Source organism: Trachinotus anak, unplaced genomic scaffold (assembly GCF_046630095.1).
Source record: "Trachinotus anak isolate AG129_WGS33_773 ecotype Australia unplaced genomic scaffold, CSIRO_AGI_Tana_v1 ptg000003l, whole genome shotgun sequence".
NCBI classification, from domain to species: domain Eukaryota; kingdom Metazoa; phylum Chordata; class Actinopteri; order Carangiformes; family Carangidae; genus Trachinotus; species Trachinotus anak.
In genome coordinates, this window is record NW_027273854.1 from 2,987,615 (window position 1) to 2,999,993 (window position 12,379).

Consider the following 12,379-nt stretch of genomic DNA (forward strand, 5'->3'; position numbering starts at 1 on the left):
ATAAACTGCTCCTGTCACATGGGAATCGAACACCGCTCTCCTGGGTCATATTCATCCATCCACCCCAACCTCCTCCTGACGTGGACTTTGTCGCTCTATAAACTACGTCACCGCACTTTTCCCTTTGCTCCTGTCATCATTACTACGACCACTAGATGTCGCCTAGCAACAGAACCCAATGATGGGTCATAGTGACCTGCTGACAGACGACCTGTGGGCTCGTTTGTTACAGGACAGTCTCAACCAATCGCTGCATGAATTGGTGTTAATGTGAGATTGTCGTTTTCTGAAAGTTACAGAAATGATCAGATGCAGACCCACAAGCACGGCCCGACAAGCTCCATTTGCAGCACACTGAGCAGGCTTTGCTCTCCTTCTCTTGGGTAATGAGTGTAAATCCCCGAGGCGAGGTTGCTCTGTCAGTTACTGCAGGATCCACAGGGGTTCTTGAATTGGTGGAGGTATTCCAGCATCTCCAACTGAGAGGAGAGTCCAGGAAAGACCCTGAACACCTCCTGTCTGGCCTGGCTACACTTTGGGATCACAGGAGGAGCTGAAGGAAGTAACTAGGGAGAAGGATGGATGGATGGATGGATGGATGAAGATGCTAAAATTAGAGTTTTTGTTGTTTTTTCGATGGATTTTTCTCTAAGTCTTTGCTGCACATTCAAGTGATAAAAACTACAAAACTAAATCTGAGCTGTTTCTGTGTTGAGCTCATGTTTGTGAAGCTTTTTATCCCCTCAGATGTCACTCAGCCCCTTACTTTAAACTGCATTTCTCTTAAGACTCCATCGATCTGCTCATTTTTGAGCTGGCGAAAAATAATTATAGTGGCATTAGCAAACATGTTTCATGTTCCCGTCGCCTCGTAGATAGAAGATTAAAAGCGTCCAGAAGTTTCCTGTTATTGTTTCATGAATCTCATAAAACCTCTGCTGGCATCCAGATGGAAATGTTCTGATGAGTTTTTGTCTGAAAGGATTTTGCGTTTCTGAGTGAAAGAAAGTGAGATGGTTAACAGGCTTAGCTGGTTACTGTCAAACCAAGTGTTGGTTATTACATTTTAAGCGTCTGGTTCCCGGTTTGTCAAAACCAGACCCAGTGTGTCGAGTGAAGTCAATCAGCATCAGGGTCATGATACAAACTCCCACTGAGAGATAGACACACTGTCTATGTGATTCTTTTGACACACTGTTTGAATCATGCAGCAACAATAGTGACATTACCAATAAACAGGGCCTGATCTAAGAGCAGGTACATGCAGGGGCGTCTCTAGGAGCTGACGAGGTCTGGGGCTAAGTCCAGACCACCTGGGCCTGGGGTTTAAGGGACATCTGTAATTGTAACTGTGTTCTTTGATGGACTTTAATGGACTCCTTTACCTGAGGCCCCCCAGAATGTAGGGCCACCACTGTTTGTCAGAGTAAACTTTGGCAACTTGTGTCAAAAGCTGTTTGGTAAAATCAGCAGACGACAGTTTTCCGAGTCTCAGTCCAACATCAAACCATCCACACACTGGATCTGAGCTGTTATCTACTGTATCTTCTGCCTCTCTGCTTCCTTGGTGCTGATGTCACAGTCCGGACCATGACTCCAGTTTTTTCTGGTGTTTCCCATGTTTTCCTCAGACACCTGTTCTCCAGTTTGCCAGCACACCTGCTGCTCATCAGCTCATCATGTCTGCAGGATATATTCCCCGCACCTGCTTCCTCTCTACAGCAGGTCACTGTCTTCATCAGTCTGAAGACAAAGTCAAATTCTGATTTTACTTTTTATGTATAAATCTTATAAATATAAACTGTGTCTGAATTCACTCACCTGTTCACTCATTCACTCTCTTTAGTTCAGACACTTCAGGTATAATGTTGCACATCTGTAAAACTACAAAAACATCTGTGCATCTGTAAATGTGATGACTGCACTGTGGGCCTGTTTGCAGTAGATACTACAGTTTCCCTCCACAGGCTGATTCATACTGGTCACAGTGAGAAGGACACAGTTGTTGGTGTTAACATTAAGGATGTCTCTTAACATTCCCAAAATGCACCAGCAGCAGATATCGCAGTAATCAGGGTTTGACAATAAACCAGTGGTTCTCCACTCCTGAGCCACGGTCGCTGGTGGGACTTGTGCTGTTGCTGCTGCTGTTTCAGGCTGACAACATTGATCACACACCGTGCCAACAGAGTGCACAGCGTCCATGCCAAGAGAAGCTGCAGAGGACTGACGGAGCTCGTATACAGGAGGAGGTTACCCAGCCCCACCCACTCCCTCTCTCTCTATCTCTCTACATCCACACAGGCAGCAGCGAGGGAGGTGGGGGTGGTCTTGAATTCTAGATGTTTTCCTCTGTCAGAAAGATTCAGGGTCAGTCTGAAAACAATCCTGACTACAGCTCCAGAAGCCCGATACTGATGATGCCGTTGGGTCCATGAGGTATCACAGAAAGTTTCACACAGGCGCTGTTAGATTTGACCTCATGAGGAGGTACTGTAGTAGACTGTCAGGGTCTGTGTGTCCTGGTCTGATCCAAGACTGTCCTGTAACAAATGAGCCCACAGGTCGTCTGTCAGCAGGTTACTATGGCCCATAGTTCGGTTTTGTTGCTAGGCGACATCTAGCGGTCGTAGTAATGATGACAGGAGCAAAGGGAAAAGTGCGGTGACGTAGTTTATAGAGCGACAAAGTCCACGTCAGGAGGAGGTTGGGGTGGATGGATGAATATGACCCAGGAGAGCGGTGTTCGATTCCCATGTGAAAGGAGCAGTTTATGTTTTATCCACGACCGTTCGCTGTTATTATTGCAACCATGACAACAAAGATCGTCTAATGTTGAGGAAGAACTTATTTTATCCCAAAATCACCATCTCTTCTAAACCTAACCAAGCCATGACTGTTATTATTGTGACCACAGCAATGAATGTATGTACACCGCTCTCGGTACCTATGATGGTTATTATTGTAACCATGACAACCGATGTCCGCCTCCCACTGTAGGTTGCACCATTTCAGGAGACACTGCTATGGGTCGTATCAGAGGGTTGACAGTTGTTCAGGTTGGAGGACTGATTGATCCCCATAATTACAGTGAAGAAGAATCTTGATTCTGCAGCATCCACTGATGTTCTACACTGTGGCAGGAGCTTGTGTTTTGTTAGTGCTCCCGTCACAGAGGCCGAGGGCAGGGGGCGGAGGGGGCAGAGAGAGGCAGCTGAAAAACTAGTAACTGATGATAAAGACCAGCGCGAGCGGAGCTGCGACCATTTCCTGACCTTTACATTCACTTCTCTCTGTGTGGTGTTTTTGCACCCTGCACAGCACTCACAGTGCACAGGTGGGAGGAGAGCAGTGAACAGGTGGGAGGCGCAGGTTTGCATGAAGAGCACCGTCGTTGCAGTCAGGTCACGTGATCCATCATTATAAAGACCTTGACCATGGATCATGTTAAACAGACAAAATCCTGAGTCGTGGGACGACTGAGAGGATTTTCAGCCTGTGTCTGTTGGTTAGAGACTCTCCTCACCTGCTTCACAACAGCACTGGTTGTTCAATGTATTAACTCACCTGTTTTTTTTTACCTCCAGTTTGGAGGATTTGCCCTTCTCTTTGTCTTCCCTTGTAGTGGACTGAATATCTGTGAGCTGGACTCTTCTCGTGTCTTGTTCGAGATCTTACCTTTGTTTAGTTCTCCTCTCTGTGAGTAAATCTTCGTCTCTGCAGACAGTTCCTCTTCGTCATTGCTCTTTGGCTGCTGGTGGGTGGATGCTCTGCCCTCTGCTGATTAAAGAGGTGATAATGATCTAATGAACCTGTAATTTAACTACCAACAATCCATACCATCAGCTAACACTCAGTTGGTCTGTGTTTATGTGTGATGTGTAGGTGTGTGTGTAATTATGTACTTATGAGTCAGTGGTGTTAACAACCCTGTGATGATGTGATAATCGTGAGGATGACTCTGAGTGCTCAGCTGGGGGATCGCCGCCTCATCAGGCGTCCGGGTCACCGTGAGGCATCGAGCTTGTCCACTTTGATGTTTTCCTGCTCCCTCTGAGGCTCATTATTTTGACTAAGGCTCTTCCTCTCTGTCACTGCTGCTTCTCGATTGTTCCTCAGAGATTTTATGAAGCTGCACTGGTTTTGTTTTACACCTAATTAACTTAAAGGAAATAGCTTCCTGTCAAAACACAGAAAATATGAGCAATTTGAGAACTCATTTTTTATTGTTTCTGTTCAAACATTTTTATGTCTAATAATTATTTATTAAAGACACCTTGCTTGTACTGGGTTTGACCCCTTTTGCCTTCAGAATTGCTTTAATTCTTCATGGCATAGATTCAACAAGGTGCTGGAAACATTCCTCAGACATTTTGGTCTGTATTGACATGATAGCATCACACAGTTGCTGCAGATTTGTCAGCTGCACATCCATAATGTGAATCTCCCGTTCGACCACATCCCAAAGGTGCTCTATTGGATCTGGTGACTGTGGAGGCCATTTGAGTTCAGTGAACTCATTGTCATGTTCAAGAAACCAGTTTGGGATGATTTCAGCTTTGTGACATGGTGCATTATCCCAACAGAAGATGGTTCACTGTGGTCATAAAGGGATGGACATGGTCAGCAACAATGCTCAGGTAGGCTGTGGTGTTTAAATGATGCTCAGTTGGTACTAAGGGGCCCAAAGTGTGCCAAGAAAACATCCCCCACACCATTGCACCACCACCACCAGCCTGAACCGTTGATACATGGCAGGATGGATCCATGCTTTCACGTTGTTGACGCCAAATTCTGACCCTACCATCTTAATGGTACCAAACCAACATTTTTCTAATCTTCTATTGTTCAGTTTTATTGAGCCGGTGTGAACTGTAGCCTCAGTTTCCTGTTCTTAGCTGACAGGAGTGGCCCCTGGTGTGGTCTTCTGCTGTCGTAGCTCATTTGCTTCAAGGTTCAACGCATGCAGAGATGCTCCTCTGCAGACCTCAGTTGTAACGAGTGGTTATTTGAGTTACTGTTTCCTTCCTATCAGCTTGGAAGATTAGATATTTGCATTTACGAGCAGTTGAACAGGTGTACCTAATAAAGTGGTCAGTGAGGGTATATTTATTCATCCACTCTAATAACGTACTAATGCAACAGTCATCAAAAAACACGTTTCACCGGATCTAGAGTTTATTACCCTAAGATGCAGCCATTCTATCTGCCGCGGGAGTTCACTGTTATTGCCATGGCTGTGTACATCCACCTGGCGCTAACGTCAAGATAGCACTGAGCATCCTGCTGACTGCCATCAGTGAACTGCAGACCATGCACTCTGATGGGATGTTCACTGTGAGTGGGGACTTTAACCATGCAAATTTAAAAACTGTTCTTCCTAAATTCTACCAGCATGTTACGAGTCCGACGAGAGGTCAAAATAAACTGGACCATGTATCCAGCAACATTAGTGGAGGGTATTAAGTCTCTACCCATCCTCACTTAGCCCAGTCTGACCACCTATCCCTCTTTTCACCCCAGCATACAGACCTCTCATCAGGTGTGTGACATACACAAAGATTTGGCCTGAGGATGCGTCCACTCAACTCCAGGACTGCAGACTACACATCCACTGTCCTGTTTTACATCCAGAACTGTATTAATAACAAACACATCAGATGTTAACGGAACAACAAACCAATGGATGACCAGGGATGTCAAGCTGTTGCTGAGAGACTGAAAAACAGCCTTTAGGTCTGGAAATAAGGAATCACCAAGGAAAGGCATCAAAGAGGCAAAAGCGGCCTATGGGAAAAAGTTTGAGGGGCACTTCATTGGTATTTAGTAACATCTTTAGCCCGTCTCTGTCAACATGCACTGTCCCTAAAGACTTAGGCCACCATTGTGCCTGTACCCAAGAAACCATCTATCAGCAGCCTAAATGACTATAGACCTGTGGCCCTTACCTCTACTGTGATGAAGTGCTTTGAGAGGCTAGTCCTAAAAACAAAAAATCTTCTCTCCCTCCCACTCTGGACAAACACCGATTTGCATACAGAGCTAACAGGTTGAGAGAAGACGCCATCAACACAGCTCTCCACACAGCACTGACTCACCTTTAACACCCTGCCTCATGTGAGAATGCTGTTTGTTGATTTTAGTTCTGCATTTATCACCATCGTCCCCGGCAGATCGGTGTACTTCACCGCCTCGGTGTCACTCAGTGCACATGCAGATGGATCAAGGACTTTTTAACAGACCGTCCACAGTCAAGCAGGGTGGGGTCCCATCACTCCCCTGCAGGGCTCCAGTGCTGAGCCCTCTGCTCTACACTCTGTACACCCACAACTGTACACCAACCCATCACAAACACAATCATTAAGTTTGCGGACGACACAACTGTGGTAGGACTGAAACAAGATAATGATGAGTCTGCCAACAGGGGGAAGTCTATAAACTGACTGCATGGTGCCATGTTAACAACTGGAAGAGAGAGGAACCTGCTCCTCTATACGTCAAATGAGACACGGTGGAGAGAGTCACACACATCTCTCAGGACCTCAGAGGGACGGTAAACACCACCTCTCTTGTGAAAAAGGCAGCAGCGTCTACCTACACATGTTCTGTTGAAAGTCTCCTCTCTCATGACATCCTGCTGTGGTTCACAAGCTGCACTGTGGCTGACAAAAAAGCACAGAAAGAGTTATTAAATCAGCACAGGACAAACACACAGAGCCAGATGCCTCAATCAGGCCACAAAGATAATCCAGGACTCCTCCCACCCAGGTAGCCACCTGTTCACTCTGCCGCCCTCTGGAAGACACTACAGGTCTAATAAGACCTGCACCTCCATTTTCAGTCCATGTGCCATTAAAGAACTGAACTCCCACTGAAACTGTGACCTGAAACACGGGGACTATGCAATATCACAGCTGAGTGAAATAATATCCTGCTGGATCTGTGCAATACATTGACTGTACAAAATCTTTAAAACTGCTGCTACTGATTTTTTATATGTGTGTCTGGGTCGATCGTTCTTTACCTTTTTTACCTTTTATCTTTTTATCTTGAAATGTTTTCTTCCATCTTACACTTTATTTCTCGTGTATCACTGAGTGGAGTTTGCACTTAAATAGAACAGTGTTCAGTGACAATAAAAGATGATTCTGATTCTGATTCTGATTCTGATTCTGATTCTGATGACAAAATCTGTGAACTCCAATTATATTTCTATGATGCAGTCAGTGAAAGAACCAATGAAAACCTCAAAGAAAACTGTGATGATTGTTTTCTTCACTGTTGTGATTGTTGTTGTCATTTATAGTAATTTGATGTAATTCTGTTTGATGATGATCATTATTTATGTTAAATATTCCTCTTACAGCGCGAGTGTTTATGTGAGTGTAGATTTTATAAAAATTAGTCACATTTCTCTTCCACTCCATGAAATCAATGATTCAGACAGAACAATCGAACCTGCTCTTCAGGTTCTGTCAAACAACAGTGGACAGATGGATTAAAGGTCCAGAGACTGAAAGAGACACAAAATCGTTTGTGATCATTCTGCATCTCAGTGTAGTTTTGCGTCTCTTTGTAGTTGTTTTGTGTGTCCTTGTGGTCATTTTGTGTCTTTTTCAGTAATCCAACATTACTGTTGATAAACAGGAAGTGAAGGGAGTAAATAAAAGAATGTAAGTCCCAAACCCACAATTGTGCACAACATTCAGGACTTAGGGCTCGGGGGGACGTTGGGACTGGACCTAAATAGTGTAGAGAGGAGAAGACAGTGAGGAAGAGGTGAAACTACTCAGAGCGAGGCCGACAGCTGTGTCTCCGTTCAGGCTTTCATCCCTCAGAGGCTTCACGTGAAGACCGACTGGGTCACAGCAACGCGACTAAACTGCCCCGTTTCAGAGGCTCCTTCAGATGTGTCCTTCTTTTCCTGGACAACGAAGGCCCTGACAGAGTATAATCTGAGGGATCACAGATTATACTTTTAGATCCGAGTATTGTGTTTCAGCTCAGTCCAGCAGCAAACAGTACAACTGTTCAAACCAGGGGCCTTAAAACCTCAAGTCTTGCTAGGCAACAAGAGCTGCACTTGGCAACGCAGCAGTAGGGGCGGGCACAGCTGGTGACGCAAAGCGAAAATCCCCCGTAGGCCAGACCGCCTCGTTTCGGTTCAGCCGTCATGGTCGACAATAGTTACGAAGGGCCACACCTTTGTACACCACGTCCTCTGAAGGATGCGGCCCTTGAATTGGGACCCAGCTAGTCACAAAGGCAGGAAAACACAGAGGGGGAGGGAGGGAGGGGACAAAATGATAAACACAACTTCAAAATAAAACAGGAAGTAATCCAGGTGGGACAGACCATGACTGCTGCTTCTGTGTATACGGCTCTCACAGTGTGTTCTGCATCTAACAATGTGATGCTGTGTGTGTTGCACTTAGGAGATTTACTTCAACACAGAGAAGCATCTGTGTTTGTTTGGAGCAACTTGTACCAGAGCCCTGAACAGGAGAATAAAAAAAACACTCCCTCCTCCAGTTAATTCAAACATAAAACAGTTGTCAGGTAACACTGAGGATCACAGGTGCTCAAGGCTGCATCATAAGGCTTCAAGAAGAGTTGTTTTATAAAGTGCAGGAGTTGAGGTAAACTCATTCAGCCTCTGCAGAGAGCGCTGATCATGTTCGACTGGTGTTTATCGCAGAGCTGAGACAGACTCAGTCGGATCTGCTCCACGCTTATATCGGCCTCATTGATTTCCAGATGCAGATGGATGTTTTTAATAGTCTGTCCAGATAGGGTAACAAATCCCAGTTAAACACCAGTGTACAACACCAGTAACAGTCTTATTAGATTTCTTTCTCACTTGTAAATCTTTTTCCAATCCCTCTTTCAGGCCTCAGTTATGTATTCAGGAACAGATTTATGATTTTTGCAGCCGTATGTAAATGGGAACAACAAACGACTGTGTGATTCAGTTAGTGTGAGAGAGAGAGAGAGAGAGTACGTAGGCCCAAATATGCTGATGGCTGCCGTTCGTCTGTATCCCTCTGTTTGGCTTTAATCGTGTTTTCATGGAGTCTGCGGTGTCCCGTGATGTACATTTTATAATTTAGCCCAAGAAAATGAAAGTGTTGTGTGAAGTGTGCGACGTCTCCCTGCTGTGTGACAACACATGGAGTCAGAGTAGCAGCTGTTTATGCTGCTTCTCTTTTAATGTGAAAACCTGTAGTGAAGTGACTGTCTCATTGTATAACTGAAGGATTCTCTATTGTTGTGATCATCATTATTATCACGATTATACACACATCACTGGTTATCAGAGTGTGTGTGTGTGTGTGTGTGTGTGTGTGTGTGTGTGGGAACCCTTCTCTTGGGAGGTAGCAGTAAAGGTGGGTTGGAGGACTTGCAGCTGACCACAGCTCCGATGGTGGACATCTCCTTGTCAAACATGGCTTCGACGGTGCTGCTGTGGACCAGGGTGAGGTGCGGACACTCCCTGGCCTGCATGCACAATCGGATATACTGCAAATAAGACCAGACAGGAATGCATTTTAGTTATGTGCATATTTTAACCTTGCCTAACATGAAAAAATAGAAAGATGCCTTGTTTATAGTGGTTTTGAACTTGCATTTTGCTCACGTAATAATAATAATAATAATAATAATAATAATAGACCAGCCTCTGGTGTTTAAGCTGCAGAGAAGCTGTGGTCTCATGTTTGAAACGTTTTATTCAAGTGGTTAAATAACTTTTTTTTTACTATTTTTGTGTCGTTAATTGAAACTACATGTAGCACTTCTGAAGCCTATTCTATAGTTAGCACCCTGTGTCTGTAAACTTAATTCCCAATTTCATTTAGTTAAGCCCTTATTTCTGTTTTTTTTTAGAGTGTGCTCTAACACTAATTACCAATAGCTATCTTCTCCTTTATTCCCATGGCTTCACAAGGTTATCAATATTTAAAAGGAATCACAACCAATTATACTATATTCCCCAGAACTAGGTCATGATTTATTATATTCAAAGGGAAATAATAATTTCATAAATTAGAAAAAATAAGTTTTAAAAAACAGAAGACAAAAAAAAAGGTTTACACAAAATGAAATAATTGCTGTTTTTATCAGTAACCCAGCAAATACAGCCTACTGAACTTCCTGTTAAAATTTACTTCACATTTACACAAACAAATTGCACTTATTTCCCTTTAAACTTTGTTTTGTTTCTGTATTTTAACCTTTAATGAACCAATTTAAGTACCTTTAAGCTGTGGTGTTTAACTTTAATGTAGCCTTTAAATTGGAGGCCGTGTTACACACAGGCTGGTGACAAAATGAAAGAAAATTAAACAAGTAAACTCCGCTTTAGGCCTGATTGATGTTCGAATAAGTGGCGGCCAAACGACGTAGAAGTTGTTTCACTCTCAGCAAATATAAATGTTCAGTACTCACAATAGCTGCAGGTAAGTCACACAGTCCCAGTGTTGGAGGCATAGACTGTATATAAAAATGGACGTCAACGCCGGCTCCGGGAAATGAAGCCAATGCGGAAGTGCCTTAAACCTGCATTCTATCTACTGACCTCAGGGGGCGACACCACTGGCTGCAAAAAGAAGTCAGATTGTATGGAAGCCTATGAGGAAATGACCCTACTTCTCACTTGGTTTACGACCCCAGTAAACGTTTTCATAACAAGTTTATGGTCTCAATCACTAGTTCCTAGTCTTCTTCAATACAACATGATGTTCATTTTTAAAATTATAGTCCCATTTAATTTAAAATAGACGATAAAGTAGGGTATGCGTTGGGGCGTGGCTAACATATGATTGACACATTTTGGCTTGTCAATCAAGAGCAGTCCCTTTTAACTATTAACTATTAAAAGTACTTGAACACTGCGTAATAAAGTTTACCTCGACTTATGGAAAATGACTTCAGATTCAGCAGCGCTGCGTAGCCGAAAGATTGATGCCGTTGTCAGGACGACAGTTCAGGTGGGCGGGCACAGTGACCTGGGCTCTCAGGTCAGCCCCACCCCCCGCTCCTCCTCAGCTCCACCCTCTTCTCCAAATATGGTTTCTTCTGGTTTCAAAAAATCAAGATGGCGGCGGCCAAATTGCAAACTCGAGGCTTCAAAACGGCGGTTCACAAACCACGGGTGACGTCACGGTGGGTTGCCACTTGGTTGGAGGCGGGCTGACGGCTGACCGTGGTGGGCAGGGCAACTGACTTAGCTAGTTAGCTGGAGAGGCTAATAATAACACAACGTCAGCTACTGCGTCTATCACTGAACTTCTTACAGTGCTCGTACACATTTTCACTTGTGCTCTAATGTGCATTAACTGGCAAACCACACTTTAAACCTTTTTTACTGCAGTTCTCCGTCTTTTCTTCCCTCACTCCTTCCCCAGGCAGGAAGTTTAGCTAATCCCGCCGCTCCCTCCCTTTTTCTCGCCCTCCCCCCGCACCTCGTCAGGTCCCGCCTCCCAGCCAATCAGAATGCAGGAAAAATGACATGCTTCTTAATCAACCAACCACATATGGTAAAATCCAACCTTACAGTTTGTGCTGTGAACTCCACATTCTCACTATGTGCAATGCAAACAACCTGCGCCTGTTTAAAGTGGCAGACATGTTTATGGGTCATTGACAGGACGTGCATATGTTTGTGTCCGAGTGCATTACTTTCTTTTAAAATAATTTTAATTAATTCATGACATGCATCATTTTATTCTATAGAACTGCTCTAGTTTGACCATGTTTTCAGTACATTATAATAATGTATATATTTTATATTTTGGCCTCTCAAACCACCAAAATCTCCAGTGGTGCAACCGTCCGAGTTCATGAACAGCCTGAGAAAAGTGTTAAATATGATATTTTAATAATAATAAATTCATAATAAATACTGTGGCATGATTTCATGTTTGAGACCTTTCAAATAAACTAAATTCACAAATATTAATAGTTTTAAAGATAATTCAAAAACTTTTGTCCGGGAATTTGTGTATTTTTGTAACATCAAACAGGATATTCCATCAGCCAGAGGACCCCAGGTGATCTTTATTGATGAGTGAAAAGGTTTGTAGAGCTCTCTCCAATATTGATAAAAATAACTACTTTCAACTCATAGTTGGGCTGGTGCACAATTCATGTCAGGTGGTACAACCAAGGTAAAACTAGGAAAATGTTATTTTATTATAAAACTCTCCATTTTATTAAAAAACTATATGTATGAACTTGCTAGCAAAGGCTAAAGGTTAAACAGGTGTCTAAGTAGAAGCTAGTTTAATTTGAAATTAGCTGCAAAAGTCAGGTGACACAACTGAATCGTCAGGTGGTGCGACCAGGTAAAATATTTATTGAAACCAATAAATGATAGGTT